This window comes from Lissotriton vulgaris, chromosome 1_1 (genome assembly GCF_964263255.1).
Source record: "Lissotriton vulgaris chromosome 1_1, aLisVul1.2, whole genome shotgun sequence".
NCBI classification, from domain to species: Eukaryota; Metazoa; Chordata; class Amphibia; order Caudata; family Salamandridae; genus Lissotriton; species Lissotriton vulgaris.
In genome coordinates this window covers 1,668,835,955-1,668,854,043 of record NC_141685.1, presented here as the reverse complement: position 1 = coordinate 1,668,854,043, position 18,089 = coordinate 1,668,835,955, and the positions used below count along the sequence as shown (strand labels likewise).

The 18,089-nt window shown below is 47.0% G+C and overlaps 1 protein-coding gene across 3 annotated transcripts in view; it reads right to left on the bottom strand.

Annotated features, from left to right (window-relative positions):
- MEST (mesoderm specific transcript) overlaps positions 1 to 18,089 on the bottom strand; it is a 342,266-nt gene that overhangs the window by 258,947 nt on the left and 65,230 nt on the right. The window contains exon 1 of one of the 3 annotated variants that reach the window (XM_086918915.1): positions 16,870 to 16,939. The exons of the other annotated variants lie outside the window; for them this stretch is intronic. The gene's annotated coding sequence lies outside the window, so the exon portion shown is untranslated. Of the gene's footprint in view, positions 1 to 16,869; positions 16,940 to 18,089 lie in introns of those variants that run through there. 3 annotated transcript variants of the gene reach the window in all.

The window sequence follows — 18,089 nt, the reverse complement described above, 5'->3', positions numbered from 1 at the left end:
GGCGGGGGCAGGGGAGCGGCTTGGGAGCAGATTCCTTTGAAGTCTGATGCCGAGGCTCAGACAAATGATGTGGCTGGAAATGGTGTGGGTGTGCGATGTGCACGCGCCTGGCTCACATGAACTGTACGCGATCCGCAGCAGTTTGGGTAGACTTTTGAGAGCCTTACTATAATCTCGACAAAACAAGCAATGCTGTAGGTCGAAACCTAAAAACCAGTAAAACTAGCTTGCCAGTAAAACTAGTTAATTCCGATAAAATGAAGATAAAACCTGCATAAAAACCATCTACACATAATTAAAACATTAGTCCTAAAATCACCTTCTTAGTATAGATCAAGAGTATAACAGCTTATCCAGAGATTCATTATTCATAAAAAGTTATACAAGTCTTCCCCAGTGCTTAAACTGTTCGGCATTTTTGTATCGAATTGTATAATGTATTGGCTTTGCAGTTGACGCACAAGTTACTACTTGTGTAACGATATATCTGTAAGAGACATTAGTTAGTGAAAGATTCCTTACCTTAGAATATCCCCAGGCATCAGACTGGATCCGGAAACTTTTGCGTAGCAATACCCCTGCGCATTGGTAGGCGTCGTCCGCGGCTCCGCGTCAGTCGTCGGCGTTGTTAACGCCGGAATGTCGTCGCCGGAGTACTTAGACGCCGCCCTCGCGCGCTGACGTCAGTTTTTATACACAGCTTTTTCGCACCAGATACGCAGAGCCATGATAGAACCGACACTGGTGCCATGAAACTAGGGCCCTGAAAGGGGATGACCTTAACCCTAGATATCGGGGTGCAGAACAGGGAGGATGGGTGGGTCGGTAAGGAATCTATCACTAACTAATGTCTCTTACAGATATATCGTTACACAAGTAGTAACTTGTGCATCTAAAAGAGACACGTTAGTGATAGATTCCTTACCTTAGAATAGATACCCCAGCAATACCAACCCCGGTGGTGGGTCTGCGAACCAATAATCACACCAGAAAGTCCTGGAGGACGGAACGGCCAAAGAAGCCATCCCTCCGGACTTGGCTGTCCAGGCAGTAGTGTCTTGTGAACGTGTGCAGCGAGGCCCACATAGCCGCCTGACAAATGTCCTGCAAGGGGACTCCTCGGCCCAGGGCAGTAGTAGTCGCCATGGCCCGAGTGGAGTGGACCCTCAGCCCAACAGGAGGTTCCTTCTTAGCCAAAGAGTAATACGCTTGGATGCGCAACACGATCCACCGAGAGATGGTCCGCTTGTGCACCGCCTGTCCTTTCTTAGCACCCACGTAACCAACAAAGAGTTGGTCATCCACCCGGAACTGGCGTGTGCGATCCAGATAGTAAGAGAGCACACGTTTTGGGTCCAGACGGTGGAGCCTCTCTTCCTCTTTCGAAGGAAAGAAGGTGGGCAAGGTGATGGACTGCCCGATGTGGAAGGCTGTGACTACCTTGGGCAGGAAAGAGGGTTTTGTCCGCAACACAACCTTGTCTGGATGGACAGAAATGAGGTTTAGAGGAAGGAGCCTGGAGCTCACTCACTCTCCTGGCAGAGGTGATGGCAACCAGGAAAGCAGTCTTAAGTGTAAGAAGACGGAGAGGACAGTTATGAAGCGGCTCAAAGGGAGCGCACATCAAGAAAGTTAGAACCAGGTTCAAGTCCCACTGGGGCATCACGAAAGAAACAGGAGGGAACATATGAATGATGCCCTTTAAGAATCTGTTTACAATGGGGGACTTGAACAAAGAAGGCTGATCAGGTAGCCTTAGGAAGGCTGAAAGGGCAGAAAGGTAGCCCTTGATAGTGCCCAGAGCAGAGCCCTGCTAGGCAAGAGAAAGAAGGAAGAGGAGAACCTCAGAAAGAGGGGCATTGAGAGGATCCACAGCCTTTGCTGTGCACCATGCCACAAATCTGTTCCACCTGCAGGCGTATACCGACTTTGTGGAGGGACGCCTAGCTGCCAGAATGACATTACAGACTTCAGGAGGCAAGTCAAATGGTTTCAACTGTCGCCGCTCAATCTCCAAGCATGGAGGTGGAGACTGGACAGGATCGGGTGGAGGACCGTCCCCTGTTGCTGCGACAGAAGGTCCTCCTGAAGAGGCAGACGAACCGGGGGATCGACTGACATACTGAGTATCTCGGGATACCAGTACCAGTCTGGAGCCACAAGGATGACTTGGGCCCGGTCGCGCCTGATTTTCTTAAGCACTCTGGGCAGAAGTGGTATAGGCGGAAAGGCGTACAACAGACCGCAACTCCACTCGCAACGAAAGCGTCCTCGAGCGAGTGCCGCCTTGGAAATTCCAACGCGCAGAACTGATGACATTGCGCGTGGCGAATAGATCTAACCAAGGCTCTCCCTACTGCAGAAAGAGGCCTTGCGCCACGTCCGAGTTCAGACGCCATTCGTGATCCATCATGCACCTTCGGCTGAGCTCGTCCACCCTGGCGTTCAGAGAACCTGCCAGGTGTTGAACCACCAGGTTCACGCCCTGATGTTCCAGCCACTGCCAGAGGCGCAGAGCCTCCTGGCAGAGAGTCCACGACCCCACCCCGCCCTGTTTGTTGCAGTACCACATGGGGGTGGTGTTATCCATGAACATGTGCACTACACTCCCACGGATAGAGGGGAGGAATGCCTTCAGTGCTAGACGAATCGCCCGCAGCTCCAGGTTGATATGGAGCCGGGACTCCGCCGGAGACCAGAGGCCTCCGATCTCTGCCTCTCCCATGTGGCCTCATCAGCCCTGGAGGGACGCGTCCGTCACAACTACGTGCTCCGGTTGGGGAAAGGAGAGGGATCTGCCGCTGACCCAATCGCGGTCCGTGAGCCAACACTGCAGCTGTCTCGCAGTGCCCTCCGAGATCATGACATGGTCGGACAGGTTGCCCTGATGCTGGGCCCACTGAAACTTCGGGTCCCACTGCAGAGCCCTCATCCGCCACCTGGCGTGATGCACCAGAAGGATGCAGGAGGCCATTAGCCTCAGAAGCCGCAGCGTCAACCTGACCGAGACCCGGGATAAAGGCTGACAGATTGGGATCAGAGCCTGAATATCCCAGACCCGCTGTTCGGGAGGATAAACTCGAAACTGCGCCAAGTCGAGGACCGCTCCGATGAAGAGGAGCTTCTGAGAGGTGTGACTTCGGCACATTGATGGAAAACCCCAGTTGGTGCAGGAGGTCCGCCGTTGTCTGGAGGTGGCTGACGACTGTCTGGGGCGAGCCCGCCTTCAACAACCAGTCGTCTAGGTAGGGGAATACTGAAACCCCTAACCTGCGCAGATGAGCTGCCACCACCGCCATCACTTTTGTGAACACCCATGGGGCACTGGTAAGGCCGAAGGGGAGCACGATAAACTGAAAGTGGTAGTGGCCTACCGTGAACCGCAGGTAGCACTGGTGGGTCGGCAGGACGGGGATGTGGAAATAAGCGTCCTGCAAGTCTAACGCTACCATCCAGTCTCCTGGGTCCAGGGCAGCTAAGACCTGAGCCAATTTCAGCATTTCGAACTTCTCCTTCCGGAGGAAGCCGTTGACGTTCCGTAAGTCCAAGATAGGGCGCAGGCCCCCTTTGCCATTCTTGGGTACCAGGAAGTAGTGGGAGTAACAACCACACCCTACTTTTGGCCCAGGAACGCGCTCGATGGCCCCCTTGGCCAAGAGGGCCGTAACTTGCAGACGTTGCAAGTGATGCCCCGACACGCGGTGGTATTGCGGTGGCATGGCTGGAGGGGTCTTCTCGAAGGGGAGGAAGTAGCCCCTTCGGACGATTTGCAGCATCCACATGTCCGACGTGACAGTGCACCAGTGGAAGTGGTGATGGCGAACCCTGCCCACCACTGGCGTCACATGGGCCTGAAAGCACGGACTAGGAGGGTTTTGAGGCGAATGTGCAAGGGGAAGGTGTGGACTGGCCTCCCCGTTGTCCCCGACCACCACCACGGCGGTTTCCACGGCCGCCACCACGCTGTGTATTAGTCTGCGGTGTGTGGCTGGCAGCACGTGTGGGAGCACCCCTTCCTTGGCCACGATAGGAGCAAAAGGCACCCGTTTGCTGGTGTGGGGCCGAGAGGCCCAAGGACTTGGCCGTAGCCCTGGATTCCTTAAAACGCTCAAGCGCATGGTCCAGAAGGGTGGCATGGACATCAGCCAAAAAGTTGGCGGTCCTCAACCAGGAATGCGCCGAACTACCACCGTTGTTGCCATCGCTTTGCCCAGTGAGTCCGTGGTATCCAGCCCACACCGGATGGAATAGCGTGCCGCATCTTGACCGTCCGCAAGGGCTTGGGTGAGTTTAGTCCGGGACACCTTCGGACATTGTGGCAGCACGTCCGCGACCGTGTCCCACAGAGTGTGGGTGTAGCGGCCCAAGAGGCATGCGGTATTGACTGAACCCAGTCCCAAACTTAGGGACGAGAACACCTTCTTACCGAATTGTTCATACCTCTTGGATTCCCGATCGGGCGGAGCCATCGGGAATGCGTTCTGGGAAGTAGAGGCCTGGATAACCAGGCTCTCGGGTTGGGGTGGGTGGACAAAAAACAGGGTTTGCCCGGAGCCAGGCGGTAGCGTCTGGCCACGTTCCTATCTACAGGCTGACCTGTAGCGGGCTTGGACCAAGTGCCCAAAAGAACGTCACTCAAGGCTTCATTAAACGGCTCAGAAAAGGGGGTGGTGATGAACAGAGTGTCTGAATTAAGCAGACCACTCTTACCCAGTCCAAAGATCAGGGCTTGATCCATCACCGCTATTTATCTCACTGCACCATCCCAGCTCAGAACCTGGCTATATGCAAATCAGTCTGTCCCTGGCCCAGTGCATCATGGGAACAGGGCAGACTAAACTACCAAGCCAATTCTTCACCAGAAAGGAGACAAGCTACTGGGGACCGGTTTCTGGCATTTCAGCCGTCTTCGGCCCGGCTTGCTTGAATCCTGATGGTGCAGTGAGAAAGGGACTCATGTCTGAGTATACCCTGCCACACCTATAGTGGCCAAAAAACGATTCAGAAAAGGGGGTGGTGATGAACAGAGTGTCTGAATTAAGCAGACCACTCTTACCCAGTCCAAAGATCAGGGCTTGATCCATCACCGTTATTTATCTCACTGCACCATCCCAGCTCAGAACCTGGCTATATGCAAATCAGTCTGTCCCTGGCCCAGTGCATCATGGGAACAGGGCAGACCAAACTACCAAGCCAATTCTTCACCAGAAAGGAGACAATCTACCGGGGACCGGTTTCTGGCATTTCAGCCGTCTTCGGCCCGGCTTGCTTGAATCCTGATGGTGCAGTGAGAAAGGGACTCATGTCTGAGTATACCCTGCCACACCTATTGTGGTCAAAAAACGATTCAGAAAAGGGGGTGGTGATGAACAGAGTGTCTGAATTAAGCAGACCACTCTTACCCAGTCCAAAGATCAGGGCTTGATCCATCACCGTTATTTATCTCACTGCACCATCCCAGCTCAGGGAACGGCAGCAGAGGCTCAGCCGAGCTTGCCTGTGGTTTAAGGACCTCAGTGAGGAGGTTAGTCCTCACGGCCGCGACGGGGAGCTCCAGGCCCAAGGCCTTGGCCACCCGCGTCAACACTACACTGTAGGTAGCCCCCTCCTCCGTAGCCACGGTTGGAGGGGAGACAAAACCGGTGTCTGGCGAAGTGTCCAGTCCACTGGCATCCCCAAGCTCACATGTCCAGTCCTGCTGAGACTGGCACTCCTGTGTCACAGGGTCCACAGACCCCACCCAATCTCCCTCGTCACTCATCACCTGAAATTCAGGTTCAAAGGATGGGGCCGGTTTGTGGAAATAAAAGTCTCCATACAACGTCGAGCGGCGTCCAACGGCGCCGCTCTGGTGCCAAAACCAAATCGAGGGCAGGATCGGGGACGGCGTCGCTAGTAGGCGGCGCCAGGGGTGACACTCTAGGGGCCGGCGTTGGTGAGGTCGTGAGGTCGACCGATGACGACCCGGATCCGGAAGCGGATCCAGTGGAGGCCTGCGGCGCCAGGACCGCAGTCGCTGGCGGTGCCGGGGCCGGAGCACCCGGCGGCGTTGGAGCCGAAGCACCCAACCCGCTAGGCCCCCCAGCCGGGACCGCTGGGCCCGAAGGCGCCACGGAGCCCGGCGGAGGAGGGAGAGACCTCATGGCCATGAGGTACCGCTCGACCTCCTCAGGCGTCTCATCGTTCCGAAGGGACCGGAAAGTGTTGGGCAGGTTGTGGCGCCCGCGACTCCTTCGGAGCCGCGTGGGTGGTGTCACTCGCCCCCCGGCCACGTTGCGCGAGCGTCTGGGTGGGTCGGAATAGGGATGACGCCTTTCCGACCTCTCATGCCTCTTACCTGAGGATCTTGATCCCGAAGACCGATGCCGACTCTTGGAGCTACGAGGGCTTCGACCCCGTGACCGGTCCCTCGACCTCCTGTGGGACCGGGACCTTGAACGGCGTGGGGCCGACTGCCGGAGCTTAAGTCGCTTACAGGACCGCTCCCACCTAGCCTTAGACGTCAGGGTCCGGCAGTTAGAGCAGGTTCGGTCGTCATGGTCGAGGCCTAGACACTGGAGGCACCGGCGAAGGGGGTCGGTAAGCGACATCAGTCGGCTGCACTTGGAGCAGAGTTTGAACCCGGCACCGTAGGAGTCGAACGACTTGAGAAAAACCAGATCAAAAGATCAAAAAAGTTTAGTCAAAAAGAGACTAAGGGGTAGAGCTTCTCCTGATCTGCGCTAGTTAGCGCGGAAAAAAAAAGAACTGACGTCAGCGCGCGAGGGCGGCGTCTAAGTACTCCGTCGACGTTATTCCGGCGCTAACGACGCCGACGACGGGCGTGTAGCTGTGGACGACGCCTACCGACGCGCAGGGGTATTGCTACGCAAAAGTTTCCGGATCCAGTCTTACGCCTGGGGATATTCTAAGGTAAGGAATCTATCACTAACGTGTCTCTTTCAAATGCATTTTCTTTTCTCTGTTGCCCCCTCTGATGGAGCTCGGCACGGCATCAATTATAAAATATTTGAGATCATTTAAATTATTTTGATGTACTAATTTAAAGAGCCGCGCCATGGGATAACTGGAATCAGAGTTAACAATTGCACGTAAGTGCTGGAGAATGCGATTAACACTTGAAGTTTTGTACTGCCTATATGTTTTACCTGACAAGTGCACTCTAAGACATAAACTGCAAAGTCAGTTTTACATGTAAACGGCCCTTTGATTTTACATGGACTTGGGCAAAAAGCATCTAACTGTTCAGTTTTGTTTACACCAAATTTACAAGCCCTACAGGAGCTACATTTGTAGAATCCTGTCCTGTTTGATAACCAGTTTCTTTTTTCTTGTACTACTGGGCTAGATTTTACCAGGGCATCCCACATTGAGGGAGCCCGTCTGAATGTGATAGATGGTGAATCTTCTATTACTGAAGATAGAGAGATGTCAGATTTCAAAATTGGTCAGTTCTTGGTGATAATTCGTCTGACCTGTTTGTGATGACAGCTGTACATAGTTATTAATCTAACCGGTGGTTTTTCACTCTTAGGTTCACTGCATACATTTAAGGGAATAAGATCTTCCTCAATTTGAGTTGTTACTACATCAGGTGGGCTATGTATTTTGGTTAAGACTGTTCTTAAATCAGTCATATTGAAGCCTCTTGTAGTGAATCTCTGTACAGACTCATTCAGGCACAAAGTTAAATCCTTTTCATTGCTGCAAATTCTTTTGATTCTTAAGAACTCCCCATAGGGTATACTCTTGATCAGTGTCTGGGGTGGGTGCTGCTAGCACGGAGGATCGAATTTCCAGCAGTTACTTTCCTATGTAACTTAGTATGTATGGTATTATTACTAATATATATATATATATATATATATATATATATATATATATATATATACATATATATATATATATACATATACACACACACACATACTGTTTGTTCCTTAAATCCACCTTGTTAATTATCTTTTCTTCTTTAGTCTATGGGCATATATCCATGCTGTTTGGATGTATAGTCAGATGTGTGGTCTTAGATATGTGATATTTAGACTGTACATGAGCCACAGCAAAGAATGTGGATGTGGCGATGATTATTTGAATTGGAGTGAAGGGAAAGAGATGCAGCGAATGAGCGGTGGTTGAGGTGTAACTCCTGGACCTTAATAAATCACCTATTATGAAACTGTTTTGATTATTTATCATGTTTGCTACATCTTGCTAGTTGCTTACGTAGAAATCGGAAGAGTCCCCAGAGGATTAAGAATAAGCATAGTTCCCACTTACGACAATCCAAATAAAGATCTACTAGCGGAATGGGCGCAATATATGGCAAAGACCTGCAAAGGGATGCTCGAGATGCTAGTGAAATATGCCCAAATATATTTAGAGAAAACAAGAAGTTATTTGGCTGCATTGAGCATTGAACTTGAGAAATTTAAAACAGATAAAAACTTGGAGGATTTTATGAAAGCACTAACAAAGAAATTACAAGACTACGAGGATACTATCAAACAGAAAAAGCTGCGAAAATCTCTCAGGGACAAGCGTGACTACGCAGAAGGACGCATATTGACATATGCCAAAAGGTACGATTGGGCGCAAAAAAATCTAAGAGCAAATTGGCCTGATAAAAGAGCAACAACAGTATCCACAGGATCAAGCTCTGATGCCAGCACTGACTGAAGAACGTGGAGCAGGGATCCCTTTAGGGTCACGACCATTGACCTTCTATCACGAATTTCAGATACTGAAGCAGAACAAGGAACAGGCCCCGCCGAACAGACCTCAAACCTGGGGACAAACAAGAGGCAAAGGAGCCAAAAAAGGAAGAGGAAGAGGTCGCGGGACAGTGGAAGAAGAAGACGATTAAAAAGACAACATAAAAAAATCGATATGGGAAATTTCTCTAGAAGTGAAACAGAGGAGAATAAAACTGTCGTCAATCTCTCCAGACGTAATTTATCAGAGATAGAAATCTCCATATTACAGATGGGGCTATCCTTTTGCCCAAGCACAGTATTGAACTATACAGATACAAGGATTTATTTATTTTTGTTTGTCCGCAAACTCAAACTGATGAAGATGTATGAAATTCGCTCCAAACCAAAATCGTCCAACATTAGAACCATGGATACTGGGGATGTGAATCTTCAAGTCAATGATATGGAACTATTAAAAGACATGTATGAATTGGAAATTGGAGATACCAATGAAAGAAGTGACCATGTTGTTTTGAGAACATGTGGCGTCATGAACAAACAGGTCAAACACAGTGGTCTAAAGCTAATAACCAAGTACAACCCCAATGTGCCTTATGACAATATTGAAGCATACAACATGGCGGTTATTTCTGACATTAAGAGGACAAGAAACAAATTCAAGAATTCGAAAAAGGCGATTCTTTACAGCGAACAAAGAATAGCGCTGAAAACCTTGGAAGATGATAGTTCAATTGTAATCAAGCCCTCCGATAAGGGGGGGCAACGTCGTCATAATGAACTATGAGGACTACAAGCAGGAGGCAATGAGGCAGTTAACAGACATAAAATGCTATGAGCTAATAAATTGGGAAGTATATAGGAAAACCCTCAAGGACTATCATATACTTCTAGGGGGATGGTACCATATTGAATTGTTAGATACAGATGAGTACAAATTTCTTAGAAAGGAGAAACCACGCATTCCCTGCATCTATTTCCTCCCGAAGCTCCATAAGGACCCCACTACACCACCAGGACGTCCTATAGTATCATCAAATGGGGGACTATTAGAAATTACTTCCTTTTTTTGGATTTGTATCTTGCAGAATATGTTTGCAATCTGAACTCGTATTGCAAAGACAATACAGACTTCTTGAAAAGGCTACATGACATGCGATGGGAGGAAAGGTACTTGATGATCAGTATGGACATATGTGTTTTATATACATGCATTGACCAGGAGAAGGGTGTAGAGGCTTGTATGTACTATTTAAGGAGCAGGCATATTGACCACAGGAACCACAACAAAATGTTAGAAACCATGATGCTTTATTGTTTACAGGAGAACAGTTTTCTCTTTGAGAAATCTGTATACCGTCAGCGGTCAGGGACCGCAATGGGAACTTGTTTTGCCCCCAGCCTATCGAACTTGTTCCTAGGCTGGTGGGAAGAACAACAAGTCTGGTCACAGGAATCCGAAATGTACACTGACCACATTATAATGTGGGTCAGGTACATTGACGATGTATTCATAATTTGGAATGGTTCCAAATTATTAGCCATAGAATACATTGAACATTTGGGGGGTCAACGATCTAAATCTACGTTTCACCTACACCATTAGTGACAGCTATTGTGAGTTCTTAGATATAGCAGTTGAGATCAAAGACAATAATATCACAACCCGGCTGTTTCCGCAAAGCAACGGCAGGTAATGCAGTACTGCATTCAGCGAGCCAACATCCCATACCGCTCATAAACAGCATACCATACGGCGAGCTATTAAGGGCTTGCCGCAATTGCAGTACCGATACTGATTTTGAAAAAGAGAAAGAAACCATGCTGAAACGGTTCAAACAAAGAGGGTACTCAGATAAAACACTTGAGATAGCGCAACTTAAAGTGAAAGGCCTGTCACATGAGAATGCACTATTTAAAATATCATCCAGTGCCATGAGAAAGAAGGCCTTGAGTAAAACCAATAAGCCTAATGCTCCACGTATGATAACCAACTTCAGTAGAGGGGCATGGGCACTGGACAAGATCATGAGGACACACTAGAACCTACTTATAGCAGATCCCATTAAAGGGGCGCGAGTAGGATCGAGGCCACAGATAACTTACCGCAAGGCGAGATCCCTAAGGGACAAATTGGTGCACAGTTATCCAAGTGATGTCAGACGGACAAACTGACTCAAATCTAATGGTTTCACAACCTGCGGGATGTGCAAAACGGACCGCAATGGAAAAAACTGTAAGGAATATCAAATAGGTACGGGACAAAAAAGACCAATCAAACAAATCATCAACTGCAACAGGGAATTCACAGTCTACGTACTGGCGTGCCCTTGTGGCATCCCATGGCACGGCATTATGCTGAGAATCACAATAGCAACAATGGAAGTCTAAAATTCTGTGGCATAGATAGGATCCCCAAACACATACAGGGCGGAGATCGAGAAACTAGATTAAGGGTTCTTGAGTCTAAATACATCATGGACCTAGACAGCAAAATCCCCAGGGGGTTGAATTGTGGGGAGGAACTATCAACACATATTGGTATCTAAGCAGTTGGTAACTTAGCCCGGCATCCTTGTGAAATGATGAGTAAGACAGTTAGGCAATTGCCAGTTTTTAACCACCCACACATTTTAATGAGTGTAGCAATGATTCACAAGTAATTTGAGATATCACAACCCAAGGTAGGGGGTGATAAGTAACCACAATTGTGGTGCCAGTTTGGGAGCAGGCTTGCCCCATTGGACATCTCATGTGTCTTTGGGTAACCTCAAATCCTTTTTGTAGGCAAATATCACTTAACTAAAATTCAGTACATTAGTTAGATAGACACTCACTTTACTTCCCTTGCACCATTCCCTCATCCATCACGATATGCACATAAACACTAGGCTTGCCCCCTATAGACCTTGCTGACTACCAATGACATGAATGACCCATGAATTGCTAATAACGGGAGCACGCGGTAAAAATATTCGGATACTTACCAATATATGTGGTCAAGAATGAATGTGCGGAATTATGCTGTATTCAAAAATATTTATATTAATGTAGTAAAACGCATCCAGCACACCTTAATCGCATTATCCACCAGTCTGACAATAACGGGAGCACCCGATCAGCTTTTAGGTATATGATAGCATGTAATTATGCAGAATTCGGCTACAACAAGATATACCAAAACTAGGGTAGATACACGCGTCAAATATGCGGAAACTACATTACCCATAAACCATTATGTCAATGCAGACTGGGTTGTGAAACTCGCGAGTGAATGTAAAGCACTTGCGAAGGTCAGCGAACACAGTAATATGTGTAAACAAGCATTTACAATGCAATAGGTCTCGCAGCATTAAAGTTTGAGTTACTGGCATTGTAAATAACAATGCTTTGCATTAATTTTTTATTTTCAATTGGTATATAAACAAAGTTTGTGAATGGTTAGCTGTTGCCAGAATATAGAGTGCTAGTCTTGCTTGCTATAAGCATGCTGATTTAAAGCGCTCTGATACCTGCGGGTAAAGTTTGCGCTAGATAAAAATGAAAAAAAAATAAAAAAATTACAAAAGCCTACCTGTACCACGTTCGTTCTTATTCCGCGATGGCACATATCTCTGGGTCCCTGTACTTATTAACTGCACCCGGCTGTGGGAAAACCTCCATGGCAGGAACAACATATTGCGGGGCAGACACGGGCAATGTAGCCACTGTCCTGTGGCTGCACCGCGGGGTAACAGTGTAGGGGCAGGAAGGCAGGCAGTTGGTAGTACTGTGCCATAGCAGTGTAGTTCTCTGTGTATGCTGGGCATGGGGGTTGCTATTGGCTGACAAGAAGTGGTGAGGAGGTGCCGGTTCTGTATGCATGCTTCCTGATCTTAGGCAGGCGACAGGTAAAACAAGGCAGTACTAAAGAGGCACTACTAAGCCTTTTGACCAATGAAAAGCCACAGTTTACAGTTATATTTCTCAGTCCGTTATTAGTAGTCACTTTATTAAATCGTACCACGCATGCGTGCACAGATCCTTGTTCTCTTCCCTTCTTTAACCACATGCAATGTTAGTTTCAGTATTTCCACAAGCAGAAACTATTTCATAGGGAATTATTTTTTCTAGTTCAACTTGAAGAAATCATGTTGCTTCTTTATAAAAACTTCATTTTTATGTCATTGAAATGTGTATAATTACACAAATGCGCTCTACATTTATATTTATACCCCAGTCATTTCCCGATTTACACAAATTAGTTCCCAGTAATTGCAACTGAAATAAACCTCTCGTAACTATAGCAACACGTATTTTGGAGTGCTGCCTGTTCTCTCTGTTCATGTTGATACCGGGAGGCAGCAGACAGACCTTCAGACGGTCACTGTCAGCTTTATATAATAAGAATGTGTATCTCCTCCTCGTGTGATTCTATCTCTTGTACATTTGCAATTTTTTTCTTTTCTATTTGCACCTTTTTGTAACGCGTGTAATCCTAAGTCAGCTGAAATTCCAGGAGCCTAGTCCCGACAGCTCGACGACTTTCGGAGGGCTGGATGAGGTCCCCCGCTACACGGCGGAGGAGGGCACTGGACATCGAATGCTGTCTTATGTAAAGCGCTCTGATAACCTAATCGGTTCAAGATCCTGAAATGTGCAACGTAACTGATTCTATGTAAACTGCTGTGACAACATGCAACGGAACTGGTGCTATGTAAAGCGCTCTGATAACCTTATCGGTTCAAGTTCGCGCTATAGAAAACTCTAAAAATAAATAAATAAAATAAATAAGAATCCTGAGGTTGAGGGCAAAAATAGAGAGCCCGATAGGGACCCCTCTCAGCAACTACCCTGCCTTTTAGAACTGCTGGTGCTGAGCACTGGCAGGACCCGGCCCACTTAAAGCCCTGCACACTTGTATGACTCAATGACTCTGTATGCTATGCTTGTGATGTAAGCTGCTCCGACAGTCTATATTGGGATAAGTAGCACTATAGCATACATGCCACCCGTCCCAATTCAGGCGGGATGCTATCGATTTCAAGGCTAGGCTCCCACTTTCCGATTGCTGCACGCGGATTTCCGATTCAGAAACCGCATCATGATCTGCTGGAAACAAGCCAAAATTAAAATGTTGATGCCAGTCACACACGCTCCTTGGAGGGGGAGATTACTGCTTGTGACAGGCATCGACATTTTATTTTTAACATTTTCACGAAGAGCATACAAAAACAGAGATTAGAATTCTGTTTTTGGTTGTGTGTTATTAAACTGCCAAAAATGAAGTGCCAATAGACCCGGTGCAGGCAGATTGTCTTTTATTTCAAAATAAGTTAACAGGGAAAATACATTCTCCTTACTGTTTTTTTCCATCTCCCACTAGCCTGTTTTAAAACGTTGGTATGTATTAATACAAGGCTTGGTTTGTACTTTCCAATCGCACCTACTCTGAAACATAATAGGAAGACTGGCTGCCCTGGGTGTCATGCCGCTGTGCATAGGTAGAGGGCAGCAGTGTTCAAGCAATGGCACTAAAAAGAAGCTGCAGCGCCGGCGACAGAGGGGAAAGGCAGCCGAGCTTGGGTCACCTCTTCCTGGAAGGAATGAAAGGTGGACAACAGGTGATTTATTTATCTGGGGGAGGAGGACCGCTGACGCGTCCTGCTCCCTTATCGAAGCGAGGTGGGGGAATGACACAAGCGAGGAGGGGGATGGGGGCACTGACGTTAAAGGTACCAAGAGCCCTTCTTCCCATCACTCCCACCAAGTACGCAATTTGAATTTCCCGTCTGTGCGCAGAGGGTGGGAAAATCACATGATGGCATAAACCACAGCACGGGGGAGGGGCACGAGCCGCTGTACCCTAGGGGCCTATCTCGAGCGGGATGTTGAGGTGAGCTGAGGAGAGGGTAGACGGGGGAGTGCGCTGCTATGCGTGACAGTATTCGCCAGTGCTGCATGCTTTGCACGAAAGGGCACGTGTACCACCAGGACGGGTACAGGGAAAAGAGAGGAAGAGGAGGCTAAGACGGAAAGAAATAGAAGGTGAAGAAAGGGAGATGACAATTGGAGATTTCGCCCAAAAAATAAAAAATACGATTTTGTTATCCTTACGAGAACACTCACAACGGAATTCGACATGAAGCTGTAAACATGACATGTTGGCACTGAGTAAAAACAGCATTACAAAAGAATTCCCGTGGCACATGACATAGTGCATTTATCTTAGAACCACTCAGATATAGACGAGAAGAGGGTAATGTAATTAATTTATAAATAAATATAAATAAAGCAAATTGGTCTTTCCTATCCAATGTGAGTGGCGAGCAGTTGGCCTTACCAATGTTTATCTGTAAGTATTGTTTAAGAAGTAAAATAATAAAAAACAAGTTGTGAATGAAAGAAGGGACAGAGAGGAGGAAAGGTGGGAGGGAACACGGCCTGGGGGAAAACTGGCTGGGGAGGGGGAGGAGAAATCCAAGTAAGGCTGTGTGCGGGGAGAGAGAGGGGAGGTGCTGGAGCTGGGGAACAGATGGCGGTGAAAGTTTATGGCCCAAAAGCGCGTGCCTGTGGCCACGTGAACTCGAAGAAAACTGCACCAAAAAACCCTTAGTTTGACGAGTATTTTGAGCACTTGAATTCTCTCCATTTTCCATTCCTTCGGAATGGAAAAGGCGAGACCTAAAAAGTAAGTCCTTACCAATGATGTTTATAAATTGAAATGCAATGATGTAAATTGTATACATGGAAAAAGATACGAGCAAGACATTGTAGTATTTTCTTTATGTCTGTTAACAGAGGAAGGACTTAAAAACTTGTAAATTCAAAATGGGGCTACTTGATAAAGGCATAACACCGAAACGCGTCGTCTTTATTTGTTAAGCGCACAATAAAATTTTCATGTGCTGGACTTACCTGGTCTGCCGTTTTTTCCTGGATACCAATCACGAAGGTGAATGGAAGCAGAGAGGAATATAGATATATATATATATATATACACACATACATATAAACACATAAACATACATATACACACACACTCACACACATACTGTTTGTTCCTTAAATCCACCTTGTTAATTATCTTTTCTTCTTTAGTCTATGGGCATATATCCATGCTGATTGGATGTATAGTCAGATGTGTGGTCTTAGATATGTGATATTTAGACTGTAAATGAGCCACAGCCAAGAATGTTGATGTTGCGATGATTTGAATTGGAGTGAAGGGAAAGAGATGCAGCGAATGAGCGGTGGTTGAGGTGTAACTCCTGGACCTTAATAAATCACCTATTATGAAGCGGTTTTGATTATTTATCATGTTTGCTACATCTTGCTAGTTGCTTTCAGGTGACAAGGGCTGTGAACTCTGTCCCCTGAACTCCAGGGGTGTGTGTAGTCAGGATTGTGCTCCTAAGCGATACTGTTTAAGGGCCCTGGAGACTGAAGTCCTTGGCAGTAAAACAAGCTAACAGATGGAGCCAGTCGGTGCGCCTCAACCTTGCTGTGGTGGGTAGAAAAAGGTGTTGCAAGGTTGCACCTTTCAGACTGTAAAAGCAACCCTCTCCCACTCTAGTTCATTCACGGGTGAAATAAGGTGGTGACTGGGATATGTTCATTTTTTTGTAATTATCACAGATGCATTAAAGTGGAGATGGGGTAATCATGACACTACAGGGTTTTCAAAACAGTACATAAATCACAATAAAAAGGGGTTGCCCATGGGAGGCTTATTCAAGTAAAGAAGTTTATGGAAGACACACCTATAGCCATCAATCATCAATATGTAAATGTTATTCCGGGTTAAAGGCAATTTTATAAAATGGCATGAGCACTTTCTTGGGAAACAGAATTAGGACTAGAAAACCAAAACGAATTGTTTACCTTCAGGTAATATCAAAGATACTTGACCGAGGTCATTTATGTTAACCACGGCGCATCAAGTGTTTTTTTCATAATTTAAATCAGTATCTTGTACACTTTGGATTTATCACATATTAAAAAAAGCTTTGTAATTGTGCGCGAAGAAAGTCTGTTTGAAGTCATGCATATACTTAATAAAGGTTACGGAAAATACGATTTCCTCTTCTATTCCTCTCTCTGTTTACCTTTGCAATTTTCACAGTCAATAGCGCGCATTTTAAAATACTGCAAAAAAATTAGGAATCCTGCTTACTTCTCAAGTGACTTTCCCCGCTGGCCAGAGAACTCTTCCCTGCTTGCTTAAGTAGGGTTCCCTCGATGGCTCTCTGCTGCACGAGACAGCGGCTGGAGTAAGTTTGGAGAGAACTCGTCGAGATCCCGATGATTGAAGGTGAGTGGTGCCACTCTCACCGAGGTGACCCGGCAGCACAAAGTCCACACACATGCTGCATGTCTGTGGACCTTAGTTCGGAGTGGAACTCAAAGGGCCAAACATCGCACCACCCTCCTTTAACACCTGCGTCATCGGAGCTGCAGGAACCACGCTCGTCTTGTATTCAGCAGTATGACAACATTATACGGTTTTTATACCTTACACTTACTTGACATTCTTTTAATGAAATCATTCATCGTGCACGCGACAAGAAATTACCGAAACAGCACGCATGTACAAGAAATTGGCAGCATAATTTGCCTTTAACCTGCTCGGAGAACATCACCTCGAAAAGCAAAAGCTTTAATAACCCAAGTACAACTGTCACTGGAAACATGTTTAACTTTCCAGATAACGGCAAAGGCTCCATATGCAAATACGGAGAAAACACCGAATGTATACGTTGGCCACACAGACCGTACCTGCTCTTCCTTGCCTATGTATGCGAGTGTGGTATCTAAGATGTTACTGCCTCATCAGTATCAGTAGGCAAAACATTTGCAACGTGTAGTCATAAATACCACTTACAGGAGCTGGTAAGCGTTCTAGAAATTGTATGTTTGTCTAATTGCAACTCCAATTGCCCTTCCCAGCCCATGCAAATACGGTCACTGTAGATTTAAGATGAGACTAGCGCGGTTCATTTTGATCGGGCTTTTCGTTTAGGTGGGGTCAAGCGACGGAAAGGCGTCGTGGTAGTGTTCATAGCATTCCTATGAACTGAGGTGCCAGTGATTGGAGCAGCAGCATGATCCAGAGAGCTCCAGGCCAAAGGGCAGGTAACATAAATATACTTCAGAAAACGTAGAATGTCTACAGCTAAGTGGAAACCAAGATGCAGTGCGTGGGTAGGCAGTCATACTATGGAGGGAGAGGGGGGGCTAGGGTGGTAGAGCAAAATCATTTGTCAAATGCTCGTCATGCATAATTTTCCCACTGTCAACGTTTTCACGTTAACATCTGTAGGCTCTTTAACATTAATATTCATAAGACAATGTTATTGGACTTGTTCTTATCCAGCAATAATCTACTTATTTGGC